Below are 18641 nucleotides of genomic sequence, written 5' to 3'. Positions count from 1 at the left end.
ACTGATAAAGTTGAGGAATGCTCATCAAACACTTATTTGGAACATCCCACAGGTGTGCAGGCTAATTAGGAACAGGTGGGTGCCATGATTGGGTAAAAAAAACAGCTTCCCAAAAAATGCTCAGTCTTTCACAACAGCGTGAACAAATAGTCAAACAGTTTAAGAACAACATTTCTCAAAATGCAATTGCCGGCGTCAAATTCTAAAGTTTAAGATTATTTGCAAAAAAAAAAAAAGTTTATCAGTTTGAACATCAAATATGTTTTCTTTTTTGCATATTCAACTGAATATGGGTTGACAATGATATCCATGTACAGTTGCGTACATGGATTTTAAAGTACAGTTGAGTACATAGATTTTAGAGTACTGTTGAGGTACAAAGATTTTAAAGTACGTAAATTGATTATAAAGTACCATTGAGTACATTAATTAAAGCACTGTACTGTTGACTTTAAAGTACTGTTTAGTACACAGATTTTAAAGTACTGTTGAGGACATAGATTTTAAAGTACCATTGATTTTAAAGAAGTGTTGAGGACATAGATTTTAAAGTAGCATTCATTTTAAAGAAGTGTTGAGGACATACATTTTAAAGTACCATTGAGTACATAGATGTTGAAGTACCATTGAGTACATAGATTTTAGAGTACTGTTGCGGTATATAGATTTTATAATACGTATATTGATTATAAAGTACCATTGACTACCTTAATTTAAAGTACTGTTGAAGACATAGATTGTAAAGTACTGTTGAGTACATTGATTTTAAAGTACTGTTGAGTACATTGATTTTAAAGTACTGTTGAGTACATGGATTTTAAAGTACTGTTTAGTACATAGCTTTTAAAGTACCATTGCGTACATAGTTTTTTGAGTATTGTTGAGGTACATAGATTTTAAAGAACATATATTGATTATAAAGTACCATTGACTACATTAATTAAAGCACTGTACAGTTGACTTTAAAGTACAGTTGAGTACATAGATTTCAAAGTACCAATGATTTTAAAGTACTGTTGAAGACATAGATTGTAAAGTACTGTTGAGTACATTGATTTTAAAGTACTGTTGAGTACAACTATTTTAAAGTACTGTTCAGGACATAGATTCTAGAGTACTTTTGAGGACATAGATTCAAGAATACTGTTGAGTACATAGCTTTAAAAGTACCATTGCGTACATAGTTGTTTGAATACTGTTGATGTACATATATTTTAAAGATCATATATTGATTATAAAGTACCATTGACTACATTAATTAAAGCACTGTACTGTTGACTTAAGTACTGTTGAGTACATAGATTTCAAAGTACCAATGATTTTAAAGTACTGTTGAAGACATAGATTGTAAAGTACTGTTGAGTACATTGATTTTAAAGTACTGTTGAGTACAACTATTTTAAAGTACTGTTCAGGACATAGATTCTAGTACTGTACTTTTGAGGACATAGATTCAAGAGTACTGTTGAGTACATAGCTTTAAAAGTACCATTGCGTACATAGTTTTTTGAGTACTGTTGATGTACATAGATTTTAAAGAACATATATTGATTATAAAGTACCATTGACTACATTAATTAAAGCACTGTACTGTTGACTTTAAAGTACTGTTGAGTACATAGATTTTAAAGTACTGTTGAAGACATAGATTGTAAAGTACTGTTGAGTACATTGATTTTAAAGTACTGTTTAGTACATAGCTTTTAAAGTACCATTGCGTACATACTTTTTTGAGTATTGTTGAGGTACATATATTTTAAAGAACATATATTGATTATAAAGTACCATTGACTACATTAATGAAAGCACTGTACTGTTGACTTTAAAGTACTGTTGAGTACATAGATTTCAAAGTACCAATGATTTTAAAGTACTGTTCAGGACATAGATTCTAGAGTACTTTTGAGGACATAGATTCAAGAGTACTGTTGAGTACATAGCTTTAAAAGTACCATTGCGTACATAGTTTTTTGAGTACTGTTGATGTACATAGATTTTAAAAAACATATATTGATTATAAAGTACCATTGACTACATTAATTAAAGCACTGTACAGTTGACTTTAAAGTATTGTTGAGTACATAGATTTTAAAGTACCATTGGTTTTAAAGTACTGTTAAGGACATAGATTTTTAAGTACAATTGTTTTTAAAGTACTGTTGAGTACATAGATTTTAAAGTACCTTTTATTTTAAAGTACAGTTGAGTACATAGATTTAAAAGTACCATTTATTTTAAAGTACGGTTGAGTACATAGATTTGAAAGTACCATTGATTTTAAAGTACTGCTGAGGATATAGATTTTAAAGTACCATTGAGTACATTGATTTTAAAGTACTTGAGTAGATGGATTTTAAAGTACTATTGAGGACAAATATTTTAGAGTACTGTTGAGGTACATAGATTTTAAAGTACGTATATTGATTATAAAGTACTGTTGAGTACATTAGTTAAAGCACTGTACTGTTGAGTAAATAGATTTTAAAGTACCAATGATTTTAAAGCACTGTTAAGGACATGTATTTTAAAGTAGCATTGAGTACATTGATTTCAAAGTACTGTTGAGTACATTAATTAAAGCACTGTACTGTTGATATTAAAGTACTGTTGAGTACATAGATTTTAAAGTACTGTTGAGTACATTGACTTTGTCGTACCTTTGAGTATATTGATTTGAAAGATTTTGTGTGTATGAGTTGTTTATAAACACGAGCATTATATATTAAATATTCATATACATCATAAACTAAACGTCCCTGGTCTGTAACATAACCCCTGCGGTAACCGAGAGAACACTCTATTGCAGTGGTTCTCAAACTTCTAAAGTTGCACCTTTAGAAATCACTTGGCTCTCCAACTACATCCCTCCATTTTCTACCGCTTGTCCCTTTCGGGGTGGCGGGGGGCTCTCCGAGTACCACCATAATATTTTCCTGACTTTTTAACATATGAAAAGAACCAAATAGGTGTTTGTGGTTCTCAGACCTTGTCCCACGACAAAGACTTCATGCCAGTACCTCGGACTTTGTCCCTCCTGTTAGCTCCGTGCACAGCAGCAGACTATTTGCATGGCGGCCCCTCCCTTCACTTCCCTTTCACCCCCCCGCATGCTGCCATTTGGGCGGCCATGAAGATGGACATCTCGCAAGCGCCGTCCCAGGAGTGAGGGAGCGACACAGAGAATATTAGCATCCTGCATCCTTTTTTTTTTTTAATAACTGCTAAATTTCTATTTTTTACAAGAACGTATAATGTATATTGTACTGTATTCTATACCTTATTATTGTATGCCCTATTATGGTCTACCCTTGCCTCCAAACTTGAAATACATTATTGTAACCATTAGGGCTCCCTTCAATTTTGGTGACTGTTAAAGATCCCGGGGACCCAAAAGGGTCCCATTTATTAAAGTGTTGAAAATTAGCCATATTTTTTTCATTATTTTACTTTCAATGCTAAAATATCAATTGATCAACTTCATATCTAATCGTTGACATAAAGTTTTGATTAAAAAAAAGTGTTTACCCTTTCTGTTAAAAAAACAAAAACAAACCCTGTTTTTTTATGCCAAAAACGCAAATTTCGCAATATTTTCCTGCAAAAAATGTTAAAAGTGGAATGTTTAGTTTAGATAATAATGACTCATATGTTGGAATATGCGATCCATTATTTAAATTTGTTTTAAATATTAATTGAATCAAAAATATGACTTATTCTATCTGTGTGGAAAATATTGGACACAATGTAAGTTTAAGCCATTGTGACAATATTGTTCTTTTTTTTTTAAATTAATGTCAATGAAGGATTTTTAATCACTGATATGTTAAAATTGTTACTAAAATTTATATTGTTGTTGACAATATTCATTTTGTTTCACTTATTTTAGATTGTTCTGTGTCATGTTTGTCTCTGCTCTGTTTATTGCTATTCTGAATGTTCCTAGGTCCAGTTTGGTTTTGGAATTTGATTGCATTATTATGCTATTGTTTATTGTTTTGTTGGATTGATTAATACATTCTTAAAATAAAAAAAATAAAAAGTGGATTATTTCATGTGAAGTAATTGGAGCCTTAAATAGGTCAATAATTCATTTTGATTCATTATAATTTTTTGAGCAATGCCAGTTTATTAACCCAATTCTGACTCGGGATCCAAAAGGCTCCAACTCATATCGTCAGTATATATTATTTTTTACTTTCAACGCCTAAATCTCTAGATAACGGGTGCACAAAGTGGGGCCCCGTGTCATTTGGTTTGGCCCGCCAAAGAATGGATGTAAAACATATTCATACTGAGCTTTTTCAAGCTGCACTATAGTCGATGGAACATGTACAATTTTGGTGTTGTTTACTCGAGTCATATCGCAGTCTACACGTATCTCTTATGTGTGACTGCCATCTACTGGTCACACTTGTCATTACACCATGTACCAAATAAAATAGCTTTGAGGTCGTTAAGCTTTAAAACCTGTTGCTTTACGAAAATGTTAGTGTTCAGTTATACTTTTAACAGTGTTTCTTATTGTCGATGTTATCCATTTCCATCCATTTTCTACCGCTTATTCCCTTTTGGGGTCGCGGGGGGCGCTGGCACCTATCTCAGCTACAATCGGGCGGAAGGCGGGGTACACCCTGGTACACCCTCATCGCAGGGCCAACACAGATAGACAGACAACATTCACGCTCACATTCACACACTAGGGCCAATTTAGTGTTGCCAATCAACCTATCCACAGGTGCATGTCTTTGGAAGTGGGAGGAAGCCGGAGTACCCGGAGGGAACCCACGCATTCACGGGGAGAACATGCAAACTCCACACAAAAAGATCCCGAGCCTGAATTTGAACCCAGGACTGCAGGACCTTCGTATTGTGAGGCAGACGCACTAACCCCTCTGCCACCGTGAAGCCTGTCGATGTTATATTTTTTTCAAATGCATCAGTTAATAGTGTTTGTTTTATCTTATTTTTTAAGTGACTAGTTAGTTTGTATTTTTATTTTATTTTTTGCTTTCGAGAGCTTTTAATATTTTGGATCTGGAGTGTCCAAACTTTTTGTAAATTATCGTTAATAATTAATGTCAAAAGTGCATGTTTTTCCACATTGCATGACAGCTTTTTGCCTTTTTTCTTACATTTTTACAGTTTTTTCCCCAGCAATATGGCATGGGCCTTTCCTTGTAGGAAAATAATAATGGTAATGATAACAACAAAACTGTGATTAGGTGGCGACTTGTCCAGGGTGTACGCTGCCTTCCGCCCGAATGAAGCTGAGATAGGCTCCAGCACCTCCCGTACGACCACAAAAGGGACAAGCGGTAGAAAAATGAATGGATGGACGGAAGCATAAACAACATTTTTCCGCACACAAGGCGCATTTTCTCAAGTTTTGAGAAAATGAAAGGATTGTAAGTGCGCCTTATAGTCCGAAAAATACGGTGTAGTAAAAATAGCCATACGTTTTTTTACTGTCAGCTCAGTCAGCAGATTTTTTACTTAAACAACATTGGTACAGTATTTTAATCTAAAGAAATTTGGTGTGGAAACCACCTTAAATTTGACTGAGTTCCCAGGTTTTTTTCTTTATTGTAATATCTATCAATATGTTGCACACGGACTTAAGTGAGTGACGGACCGGAAGCCATATCGAGTGTGTGTGTAAATGGGTTATACTTGTATAGCGCTTTTCTACCTTCAAGGTACTCAAAGTGCTTTGACACTATTTCCACATTCACACACACATTCACACACTGATGGTGGGAGCTGCCATGCAAGTGTCACGTCTATGGGATCATGTTTTGTTTTGATCATGTTCGGTTTAGTTTTTTGGACACTCAGTTCCTGGTCCTGCACTTCCTTGTTTTCTTTGTTACCATGCCAAGTCATTAGTTTTCACCTTGTCATCATGTCACGCCCCTGTCTTCATGTCTCACACCTGTTTGCACTTATCCTGTTCATTATTTAAACCTGTAGTTGCCAGGTGGTCAGCCTGGCGACTTTACCTCAGCTCCTTTCATGCCATGCCATGCCTGTTTACCACACTATCCATAGTTTCCCTCCTTTCCGTGCCACGTAAGTTTTTGGTTTTCTTTATGTCACAGTTATTGAGTTTTGTTTATTTTGTCCATAGTCAGGTCTTTGTGCTAGTCTTTGTTTATAGCCAAGTTTTGTACTTCTGCTCTCATGCGCGCCTTTTGTTTGCCTTTTAGAGATATAGTGTTAAGAAATAAATATGTACTCACATTCACGTCTCGCTCGTGCCAACTTTCCTTTGCACCAGAAAAACAATCCATGTCCAAGTCCAAGTCCTGACAGCAAGGCCTTAAACACGACCCATCAGGAGCAAGGGTGAAGTCTCTTGCCCAGGGACACAACGGCCGTGACGAAGTTGGTAGTAGGTGGGGATTGAACCAGGAACCCTCAAGTTGCTGGCACGGCCACTCTCTCAACCGCGCCACGCCGTGTGTGTGTTATACAAATAAAAAGACTCAGTGAGGAAGTTTAATGCTCTATCGTCCAGTTTGTAGTCAAGAGACGGAAGGAACTGCAATATTTAAGCAAGGTGTGTTTATTGACACGCAAAGTGGCGTGCTTCAAAGCAACTTTATGGACTATTTATTACCTCAATGTTCAACATTTTTTGAGCGGATTATAATTTACCTGTGGATTAGTGGATCACTCGGAGGAGGGTTGATAAAACGCGTAAAGTGCGTTCACTTCAAACTGACAGAGCATAATATTGTTGTCTTACAAACTTTTGTGTGGTGTTGCTTCCTTATTTGTCATTACTCAGAGCTGGTTTTAATGTGTAGCAGCAGCAGCTTAACTGAATGTGACAGTAAGTGCGTCGGTCAGCTGGAACGAAAAAATACAGATAGCAGTATCAATAGTCCAGAATCGTGACGGTCCTCATGGATCAACCTACCTAAGAATACCGGTACTTGGTATACGTCCCTACTAGGGTTGTACTACTGGTATAGTACCGCAATACTAATGAATCATATTCGGTACTATACTGCCTTTAAGAAAGTACCGGTCTTTCACCCTCCCATTGTCGTCACGTTGTGACATTGCTGGTTTACAAGCAGAGGAGCATGTTCGGCAGCGCACTTACAAGCAGACACAGTGTGTAGACAGAAGAGGGTGAACGGATGAATTTTGGCTTAAAAACTAAAGATAAAGGTGAAGTTAAAACACTGAAACGCCCTCAAGTAGAGGTGCTTTAAGAGAGTGGTCCCCAACCACCGGGCTCGATTGGTACCGGGCCGCAGAATAATTGTATTTTTTATTTTTATTAAATCAACATAAAAAACACAAGATACACTTACAATTAGTGCACCAACCCCAAAAAACTCCCTTTTTCATGACAAAAAATGTACAAATAAATAAATAAAACTAAAGATAAAGGTGAAGTTGAAACACTGAAACGCACTCAAGAAGAGGTGCTTTAAGATATGGCTAGGGGCAAAAGTCCAGCCCCTGTCGGCAGTGTTTTAGCTACTTCTAAATCACTAATCCTCACCTCTATGGCGACAAATAAAGTACGTTTCTTACAAGTATCATCCCTGCAGGACGAAGAATAGCTAAACATGCTTCACTACACACCGTAGCTCACCGGCGTCACAATGTAAACAAACGCCATTGGTGGATCTACACCTAGCATCCACTGTAATGATATCAAGTAAAGGCACGTATCGAGTCGATACTACTATGATTACGTCTATTTTTTGGCATCACAAGATCTTGTTCGTTTTTAAAAAGTGTATATTATGTTTTTATAAAGTCAGGAAATATGTCCCTGGACACATGAGGACTTTGAACATGACCAATGTATGATCCTGTAACTACTTGGTTTCGGATTGATACCCAGATTTGTGGAATCATCCAAAACTAATGTTAAGTATGAAACAACAGAAGAATAATTTGACATTTTAACAGAAGTGTAGATAGAACATATTAAAAGAGAAAGTAAGCAGATATTAACAATAAATAAACAAGTACATTAATAATTCATTTTCTACCACTTGTCCTTAATAATTTTGACAAACTAATAGAATGGAAAATGACACAATATGTTACTGTATATATCCGCAGCTAAATTAGGAGCCTTTGTTTGCTTATTTACTAATACAAATTGTCTTGTATGTTCACTATTTTATTTAAGGACAAACTTGCAATAAGAAACATATGTTTAATGTACCGTAGGATTTTTTGATTAAATAAAGCCAATAATCCCATTTTGTGGTGGTGCCCTTTTTTTTTTACAAATGTATCGAAAAGTATCGAAATACCAATGTTTTGGTACCGGTACCTAAATGTATCGGGACAACACTAGATCCCCATAGGGATATATGCACAGCACCAACAATCAACACATTTTCACTTTGACCCCTAGAGGCAAATTGCTTAGATTCATTACTTGTAGATTTATCCGTCGATTAGAATTTTTTATAATTTTTTTGAGCAATGTCTGTCTTGAAGACAAAAAAGATTTCCTGCAATTCAATTTTGTGGTATTACTGTCAATAACGCAACATTTTTCCGGTATATTGTAATCGAGGGAGTAGAGGTACAGACCTTGGACTCATTCAGGTACCTCGAGGTGTGGGGTGGACAATAAGCTGGACTGGACTGTTAACACGGACCACTTGTACAGGAAAGGACAGAGCAGGCTGTACTTCCTGAGGAGGCTGTGCTCCTTCAACATCTGTAGAAAACTCTTGTGGATGTACTACCAGTCTGTGGTTGCCAGTGTTCTGTACTACATCATAGTTTGCCTGATCAGTTTCTCCAGACTGGAGAAACTGATCAGGCGGGCCGGTTCTACGATCGGAATCAAACTAGATTCACTGGTGACGGTGACAGAGAAGAGGACTGTGGAAAAACCAGTGAGCATCCTGGATGATGCCAGTCATCCTCTGCATACAGTTATCAGTAGCCAGAGGAGCCTGTTCAGTGCTAGACTGCTTCATCCCAAGTCCAGGACTAATAGACTCAAAAACTCCTTTGTCCCAGAGGGGGTACTAGGATGACAGGGGATGCTAAACCATAACATTGCAATACTTTTTCATAAAATGGTCACTACTGCCTAGTTTCTCTTGTTATATTCTTATTTTACTGTTATATTTTTATTTTCTTGTTGCCTTTTATTTGTATTCTTATTGTAATACTTTTCTATTTTGTTTCCATTTATACCCCCATTATTTACTTTTTACTTTTTAAATCAAATTTTTAAATAAGTCTCCTTACACCAGGCCTGGGCAATTATTTTGACTCGGGGGTAACATTTAGACATAAAAATGCGTCTGGGGGCCGGTATATCTATTTAATACAAAACCTCACAATAACGTCTGGTTATGACAGACCGCCTTAAAAAACGTAATGGAATTTTAAATTTTTCTATAAATGATAAAACAAAGAATATCGACTAAATATGAATGTCCTTTCGATCGACATATTTTACAATCAAGTGAAACGCAACAAAAATGCAACAAACAGTGAAATATGAACGCAAAGGGTACAAAATAAACACACCTACAATCGGATATATCTGATATATGCTGAATTTCCCCCGTGTATCAATAAAATACTTTTCTATTCTATTCTAGAAATCACTAAGCTTTAGAACATTGTTGTGAAAATCTTCTTCCGCGTCTGTGGAAACGCTTCCCACCCACACTGCTTGGTGCCTCGTCTGAGCTGCTGCGATGTAGATTACCGTGGTAACTAATTACATTACCATAGTAACTGGTATATCATCCATAAACACAGATTCCAACCATTGAAATACTTTGTATTGTTGAAGACTTCCGGTCATTAGAAAACATCACTGCACATTATAATGGCAGCTACACTTTCCATCTTAAAGATCTAAAAAAATTATTTGGGAATGTCCGGCGGGCCAGATTGAAAAGTTCAACGTGGCCGCATGTGGCCCCCGGGCCTTAATTTGCCCAGGTCTGGCCAAGTTTCTCTTGTTATATTCTTATTTTACTGTTATATTTTTATTTTCATTGTTGCTTTTTATTTGTATTCTTATTGTAATATTTTTCTATTTTGTTTCAATTCATACCCCCATTATTTACTTTCTAAATCTACTTTTTAAATAAGTTTCCTTAGACCAGACCTGGGCGATTATTTTGACTCCGGGGCCACATTTAGAGAAAAAAATGTGTCGGGGGGGCCGGTATATCTATTTTTAGGAACACTAATACAAAACCTCACAATAATGTCTGGTTGAATGTTAAATAGGTTCTGACAGACCGCCTTAAAAAACGTATTGGAATTTTACATTTTTATATGAACGATAAAACACTGAATATTGACGAAATATGAATGTCAAAACCCCCTTTCGATCAACATATTTTACAATCAAGTGAAATGCAACAAAAATGCAACAACCAGTGAGATATGAACGCGAAGGGTAAGAAAGAAATCCACCTACAATCTGATATATCTGATATATTATTAAGCTTTAGAACTTTGTTGTGAAAATCTTCTTCCGCGTCTGTGGAAACGCTTCCCACCCACACTGTTTGGTGCCTCGTCTGAGCTGCTGTGATGTAGATTACCATAGTAATTAATTAGATGACCATAGTAACTAATTAGGTTACCATAGTAACTGGCATTATCCATGCATTTGTTACGTCTCGTCTCGATTACTGTAACGTATTATTTTCGGGTCTCCCCATGTCTAGCATTAAAAGATTACAGTTGGTACAAAATGCGGCTGCTAGACTTTTGACAAGAACAAGAAAGTTTGATCACATTACGCCTGTACTGGCTCACCTGCAGTGGCTTTCTGTGCACTTAAGATGTGACTTTAAGGTTTTACAAATTACGTATAAAATACTACACGGTCTAGCTCCAGCCTATCTTGTCGATTGTATTGTACCATATGTCCCGGCAAGAAATCTGCGTTCAAAAGACTCCGGCTTATTAGTGATTCCTAGAGCCCAAAAAAAGTCTGCGGGCTATAGAGCGTTTTCCGTTCAGGCTCCAGTACTCTGGAATGCCCTCCCGGTAACAGTTTGAGATGCTACCTCAGTAAAAGCATTTAAGTCTCACCTTAAAACTCATCTGTATACTCTAGCCTTTAAATAGACCTCCTTTTTAGACCAGTTGATCTGCCGCTTCTTTTCTTTCTCCTATGTCCCCCCCTCCCTTGTGGAGGGGGTCCGGTCCGATGACCATGGATGAAGTACTGGCTGTCCAGAGTCGAGACCCAGGATGGACCGCTCGTCGGGACCCAGGATGGACCGCTCGCCTGTATCGATTGGGGACATCTCTACGCTGCTGATCCGCCTCCGCTTGGGATGGTTTCCTGTGGACGGGACTCTCGCTGCTGTCTTGGATCCGCTTCGAACTGAACTCTCGCGGCTGTGTTGGAGCCACTATGGATTGAACTTTCACAGTATCATGTTAGACCCGCTCGACATCCATTACTTTCGGTCCCCTAGAGGGGGGGGTTGCCCACATCTGAGGTCCTCTCCAAAGTTTCTCATAGTCAGCATTGTCACTGGCGTCCCACTGGATGTGAATTCTCCCTGCCCACTGGGTGTGAGTTTTCCTTGCCCTTTTGTGGGTTCTTCCGAGGATGTTGTAGTCGTAATGATTTGTGCAGTCCTTTGAGACATTTGTGATTTGGGGCTATATAAATAAACATTGATTGATTGATTGATGGTATATCATCCAAAAGCGCAGATTCCAACCATTGAAATACTTTGCATAGTTGAAGACTTCCGGTCATTAGAAAACATCACTGCACATCATAATGGCAGCTACATTTTCCATTTTAAAAGATCTAAAAAAAATGATTTGGGAATGTCCGGCGGGCCAGATTGAAAAGCTTAATGGGCTGCATGTGGCCCCCTGGCCTTAATTTGCCCAGGTCTGCCTTAGACGTATCCTTGCTCATCCATGCGGACTGGACACTGGCCGAGTTAGTGGGCGGCCAAGAGTGGAGTCGGCTCTCTTGGTTGCTTTGTTGGGTTTGCTCCTGTCTCTGGCCATGCTTCCTCTACTCCAGGGGTCGGCAACCTTTACCACGCAAAGAGCCATTTTGACCCGTTTCACAAAATAAAGAAAACAATGGGAGCCGCAAAACTCTTTTGAAATTTAAAATGAAATAACACTGCATACAGAGTTTTTTTTACTTTGTGCATACAGAGTTTTTTTTACTTTGTGCTATGTATAAACCAGTGGTCTCAGACACGCGGCCCGCACCTTAATATAAAAATATAATTATAGTGGGGCCCGCGAGTTTTAAATGAATGTCGCTAGACAGCATCACAAAACCCTCCCGAATATTCAGAGAGACTACCGAATGTCAGATCAACTATTCTCACGAATGTTGACAGGACTTCCCTCGACCAACAATAATAAAGGCATCCTATGAAGGCGCTGCCTTTGGCGCTCTCTACAACACGTTCAATCAGCTTGCCAGCCCAGTCACGTGTCGTATGAGGCTTCTGCAGACACACGCTAAGGGTTGCAAGGCATACTTGTTTAACAGCCATACAGGTCACACTGAGGGTACCCGTTTAAACAACTTTAACACTCTTACTAATATGCGCCACACTGTGAACCCACACCAAACAAGAATGACAAACATTTCTGGAGGACATCCTCACTGTAACATATCATAAACACAAAAGAACAAATACGCAGAATCCCATGCATCCCTACTCTTCCGGGCTACATTATACATCCCTGCTAGCACCAAATTCCCCCACCCCCTCCGTGCGTTGGTTGAGATGGGCGGGCTTTGATGAATTTGGTGAATCAGCTGAATTTCCCCCAGGGATCAATAAAGAACTTTCTATTCTATATGTTTCTTTTACTTTTTATTCATAGCTGTGTGCTCTTTTGATGTCGTTAATGTTCTTTTGTGTTTTTTGATGTTTCAAGTTCCCCTCTTACACACGTAAGAGGGATGTGTGCTATGGCTATGAGTTGTTTCTTATGTTGGCCTCAGTCTGGACTCCCTCTCCAGGGGCGCAGGCTTAGAGCCCCCCCCCGCCCATTGTTTATCTGTATCTCACTTTTTTTTTTGTAAGGGGCGCCGGAAGATGGCAGACCCGTCAGCGATCCTGTTCTGTCTCCCTGTAAGGTTTGTCTGTTCTTGAATGGGATTGTGCGGAAAATTTAAATTTCCCCTCGGGGATTAATAAAGTATTTCTGATTGTGATTCTGAATTCGATCTCAATTCTGTACACTGCTGCTGGAATTTTAATTTTTCTGAGGGAACTCTCCTGAAGGAATCATTAAAGTACTGTCTATCTATCCATCTCATATCACACCCGTTTGCTCATTTACTCCACCTTTTATGTGTTTTTTTTTGGGTGATAGTATTTTCCACAGTTAATAGCTGTGGGGCGCAAACATCCCCCCCGGGTCGTACTTCTGTATCGTACAGAATCCTGCAGAATATTGCACTGGCACTCCCAACTTTCCCCTGTGTGTCGCACTGAATAAACACTTTCTCATTGACGCTTCCCTTGTTTTTTTGTTTTTTTTTGTAATTTTTTTTTTTGTCAGTCACATTGAGGCCTGGAGGGGAGCCGAGCCATTTGGAGAACAGTATGGACCGACGGTTGGACTGAGCCCTGAATGGCTGCTATTCATGACTCTATGTGACCGGAGCAAACAGCCAACATATGACTCTAGGTGCACATGCACACACGCACACGCACACACACACACACACACACACACACACACACACACACACACACACACACACACACACTGGCTGAAATGAGGTTACACCACCAGTCACACCCCACAGGAGCTTCATGCATGTTCACCATGGCAACAAAGTCCACAAAAAGTTACTGAAGCGGCTAAAAAAGCCTCACATGTGACAGACGGATGATGACACATCAGCAGTGAATGTTCCAATACAAAAAAAAAAGGGGAAGATGAAGAAAGAAAAAAAAAAAAAAGGAGGAGGAAGCAGCTCAACTTACTGCATGGGCCCAAGTCTCATGAGCTGGATGCGTCTGGCGGACTGGACTCCTCCGGCACCTCCAGACCACCGTGTGCCCACACGTTCTCGTCCATCGGGGCAGGTCAGCTGCTGCCAGAGAGTGGGTGGTTTTGGTGTGGACCTCCGCCTCACCCACCCTCAACCTCCCTTTTTCTTCTCTATCTGCGTCGCCGTTGTGCATGTGCGAGCAGCTGATAGCCCTTTCTCTCTCTCTCTCTCTGTGTGTGTGTGTGTGTGAGTGACGTCGCTGCAGCCAACAGCACTGCCACTCTGGGCTGCATGTGGGCGGGACTAACATCAACATGCACGCCTTTACTGTTTGCACGCCTTTTACTACACCATCCATCCACCCATCCATCTTCTTCCACTTATCAAAGGTCGGGTCGTGGGGGCAGCAGCCTAAGCAGGGAAGCCCAAACTTCCCTCTCCCCAGCCACTTCGTCCAGCTCCTCCCGGGGGATCCCGAGGCGTTCCCAGGCCACATATATATTCATTTTATGTCACTAATTCAATGCGGCTAACGTGTCATTTTTATCGGCGTGTACTCTCAATGTTCTAATGCAGTGGTTCTCAAATGGGGGTACGTGTACCCCTGGGGGCACTTGAAGGCATGCCAAGGGGTACGTGAGATTTTAAAAAAATATTCTAAAAATAGCAACAATTAAAAAATCCTTTAAAAATATATTCATTGAATAATACTTCAACAAAATATGAATGTAAGTTCATAAATGCAACAATGCAATACTCATTTTTGTGGACATGTTCCATACATATTGATGTTAAAGATTTCTTTTTTTGTGAAGAAATGTTTAGAATTAAGTTCATGGATTCAGATGGATCTCTATTCCAATCCCCAAAGAGGGCACTTTAAGTTGATGATTACTTCTATGTGTAGAAATCGTTATTTATAGTTGAATCACTTATTTATTTTTCAACAAGTTTTTAGTTATTTTTATATCTTTTTTTTCCAAATACTTCAAGAAAGACCACTACAAATGAGCAATATTTTGCAATGTTATACAATTTGATAAATCAGAAACTGATGACATAGTGCTGTATTTTACTTCTTTTTCTCTTTTTTTAACCAAAAATTATTTGCTCTGATTAGGGGGTACTTGAACTAAAATCATGTTCACAGGGGGTACATCACTGAAAAAAGTTTGAGAACCACTGTTCTAATGCACAAGGCCACATCTGGTTCATCACATTTGATCAAATCATATGAAAGTTATTCATATTTTCCTTACGAAATGTATAATTTCTTCTATTTTGACAGAAAACAATACATGCATTGCATACAATCACACATATTTATTATGACCACATTTTTCCGACTATAGGGCGCACTTAAAAAATGCTTTCATTTTCTCAAAACTCGACAGTGCGCCTTATAACCCAGTGCGCCTAATGTACGGACTAATTTTGGTCGTGCTCGCCGACCTCGAAGCTATTTTATTTGAAACAAGGTGAAATGATAAGTGTGACCAGTAGATGGCAGTCACACATAAGAGATATGTGTAGAGTGCAATATGACTCAAGTAAACAACACCAACTTATTATATGTTCCATTCAAATTATAGAACATTACACACGTTTTAGTATGACTTTGGTAAAATATGAAGCCACACCGCTTAAATGATTGTGATGTGCTTCAAAAAACGAGTCTTATTATGGTGTGTGTATAAGGTAAGACATATCTGTCGTTTTGTTTCGCAGTATTATGCAAAAGCAACTTTTCTTACCATTTGGTGCCTGCTCATCTGTGTTTAGGATCTACTTAAGTCCTGAAAATTTGTGCGTGTCCGCCTCTTTAATCCGTGGAGACGCCGTAGTCGATAAGCTTCTCCTTTTTTTTCTATCTTCTTTTCAGAATAATTGTATGTAAGTTTTCACAAAAAAATGTGTTTCAATGAGTTCCCAGCAAGCAGACAAAAACTGTCTTTAATCTTACCAATGAAAAGGCTTGTAAAACTCCACTGTGTAGGATGGGAAGCGATATGAATGTGTCGGTTTCTTTGATTATTGTAATCCACAGGAAGATTATGTCTCGACCCCAGATCTACAAAGCGGAGAGGAAGCAGGACCTGCCCCTCCATCCAGGCACCTTTTTTTTAACTGTCTATGACAGAGGCCAACAGCTGTTTACGATGACCCCCCTCCCTTAGAAACAGCTGTTACTATGTAATCAGGGAATATCCAAATAAAAGAGGAAGCGTGGAACCTTTTCTTCAGAGCGTGGTGAAAGACTGTCCAAAGAGTACAGCCCAGACGTTTCTCCTCAATGAGCTAAATTGAATTCTGTCTCTGTTCAATTCCTTGCTTTTTGTCTGTTTAATAGATGTCATCAGTGCTTCTTGTTATGGGACATTCATCCTCCGCTGTTACCATTTATAATATAAAGTAGTGTAAAGTTCTTACATATATCTTTTAGTAAACTCGCCATAAAAGCACTAAAACATACCGGTGTAGTGAGTATACATTATTCACCCAAGGAACTTTAGTTATTAGAGAGTTCGGGTCCGACGGTTTTTCACAGGACACATTTCTGGCGTCGTTGTTGCACTGGTAAGCCACGGAGGAGGAGATGCTGCTCCGTTATTGATCGAAGTAAAGTCTGAATGTCATTAAAACAGTTAGCTCCATCTTTTGACACTTGTTCCACTACCGTCCTTGCACGCTACACCGCTAAAACCAAGATGAGGGGGAGAAGACGCTGTCGAAGGTAGGCCACGTAAATAAGGCCGGCCACAAAACGGGGCATCTGGAAGCGACTGTCAGAAAGCAACTTAAAGATGATCTTTAAAACATAATCTATGCAACATTTTCACCAAAGAACCCCCACTTACATGTTATGTAGACCACAAGGAAGTGTTTGACATTTAGAAAAATAAAAAAATATATAACTCCTTTGGTACGCCCTATAATCCGGTGCGCCTTTTGTATAAAAATAGACCTGAGTAGACCCGATTAAATCGACAGTGCGCCTTATAATCCGGTGAAAATATGCTACTCAATAATGCAAAAAAAAAAAATCATATCATACACTTTAGACTTTCTTTTTGTTAATTGTTTTTTTTTACCTAATAGCTTGAATTATGATTTCAAAGCAAGTTATCCATTGAATTATAATGTATCAAAACACGTATTTCAGACTTAGCCTTGTCTTGGTTTAGCTCCTATCTTACTGACAGGATGCAGCGCGTCTCCCATAAAAATGTGACCTCGGCGTATGTTCAGGTAACGTGTGGAGTTCCCCAGGGTTCGGTTCTTGGCCCTGCACTCTTCAGCATCTACATGCTGCCGCTAGGTGACATCATACACAAATATGGTGTTAGCTTTCACTGTTCTGCTGATGACACCCAACTCTACATGCCCCTGTCACGGGGGAGAACATGCAAACTCCACAACCATGGAGCAAATTTTGGCGCCATGCCACGCCCACATCTCATGGCATGGGCAAAATGTATTCGCAATTCATCATTGTCCTGTTCTGTGGTCTTGATTTTCTTTAGTTATGTTGTGTTTGTTTAAAACTCCATTAGTTCCTGTTTTTATGCTCTCTTGTTGGGTCACCACGACAACTGATGTTCATAGTTCATGCTGCCCTGGTCATGTCACAATAAGTATTGTTTGTTTTATGTTCATAGTTTACGTCAAAGTTTTAGTTTTTTTCCTGCGCCAAGTTTGTGTCTCCGCCTTTTGTTTGTACTTTTATAATGAATATTAAATCATGTTTTTACCTTCAAGACATGTCCGGTCAAGCCCCGCCCACATTAAAGAAATATATATTTTTTTTCCACCCACACAACCCCAGGTGGGGGATAGAGAAATTTCATTTTGGACAATTTAGAGGGGAGGATCCGGGCCCTGTACTAGTGGGGTTGCTGCACCCAGCCAGGCAGCAACCTCCGGCCCGGCCCCCACCACCAGTTTTTCGGCATGACCAGCCACAACCCCCAGCTAGGCCACCTCAGCCAAAGCCAAGGCTAGCGACCTTTTCTGCTCCACGCCTAGCACCTGCACCTGCACCATGCCAAGATCCACAATGCCAAGGTCCACCATGCCAAGCTCCACCATGCCAAGTTCCATCCCTAGCACCAATACCTGCACCAAGCTCCAGTAGCAACTCCACACCAAGTGCCGCTAGTAGCAGCTCCACGCCAAGTCCTAGGAGGAGTTTGTTAACTGGAAGAGGAAAACTAACATGGCCGACTTCCTGTTTGTTTTTTTAGGTATGGTTTCCTGAGATTTTTATGTATGAGTCCCGTCATGGTAGACGTCTGCTGTGATTTTTGTTCCCATACATGAAACTGGTAGGAGGGGCGCATTTTTTTTGTAATTTTAAAAGCCAATTTTGGCATTTTATTTTCGGTACCCCAAAATTATCAACTTTTTCACCAAACCCGACTGCAAAATATGGAGACTTTTCGTGCGTGTTAAGGGCCTCAAAAAGGTGTCCAAAGATACAGGAGAAAAAAACAGAGCAATTTCAACCCTAAAAAAATAAAAAAATGCTAAAAATTGGCAGCTCAGTTGCTAGAATTTTACTGTAAAAACAACTATGGAAGTGTTTTTCCATTTACAGTAATATACTGTAAAAAAAAACCAAAACAATACATTTTACAGTACAATTCTTATGACTGAATTTCTAATT

The 18641-nt window shown here is 39.0% G+C and overlaps 1 protein-coding gene across 2 annotated transcripts in view; it reads right to left on the bottom strand.

Moving 5' to 3' along the window:
• rgl2 (ral guanine nucleotide dissociation stimulator-like 2) overlaps window positions 1-14218 on the bottom strand; it is a 60285-nt gene extending 46067 nt beyond the window's left edge. For both annotated transcript variants that reach the window (XM_061882356.1, XM_061882357.1), the window contains exon 1: window positions 13968-14218. The gene's annotated coding sequence lies outside the window, so the exon portion shown is untranslated. The remainder of the gene's footprint in view (window positions 1-13967) is intronic.
• Window positions 14219-18641: the final 4423 nt, after the last annotated feature.

This window comes from Nerophis ophidion, linkage group LG21 (genome assembly GCF_033978795.1).
Source record: "Nerophis ophidion isolate RoL-2023_Sa linkage group LG21, RoL_Noph_v1.0, whole genome shotgun sequence".
NCBI classification, from domain to species: Eukaryota; Metazoa; Chordata; class Actinopteri; order Syngnathiformes; family Syngnathidae; genus Nerophis; species Nerophis ophidion.
This window is presented reverse-complemented; position numbering and strand designations above follow the sequence as displayed.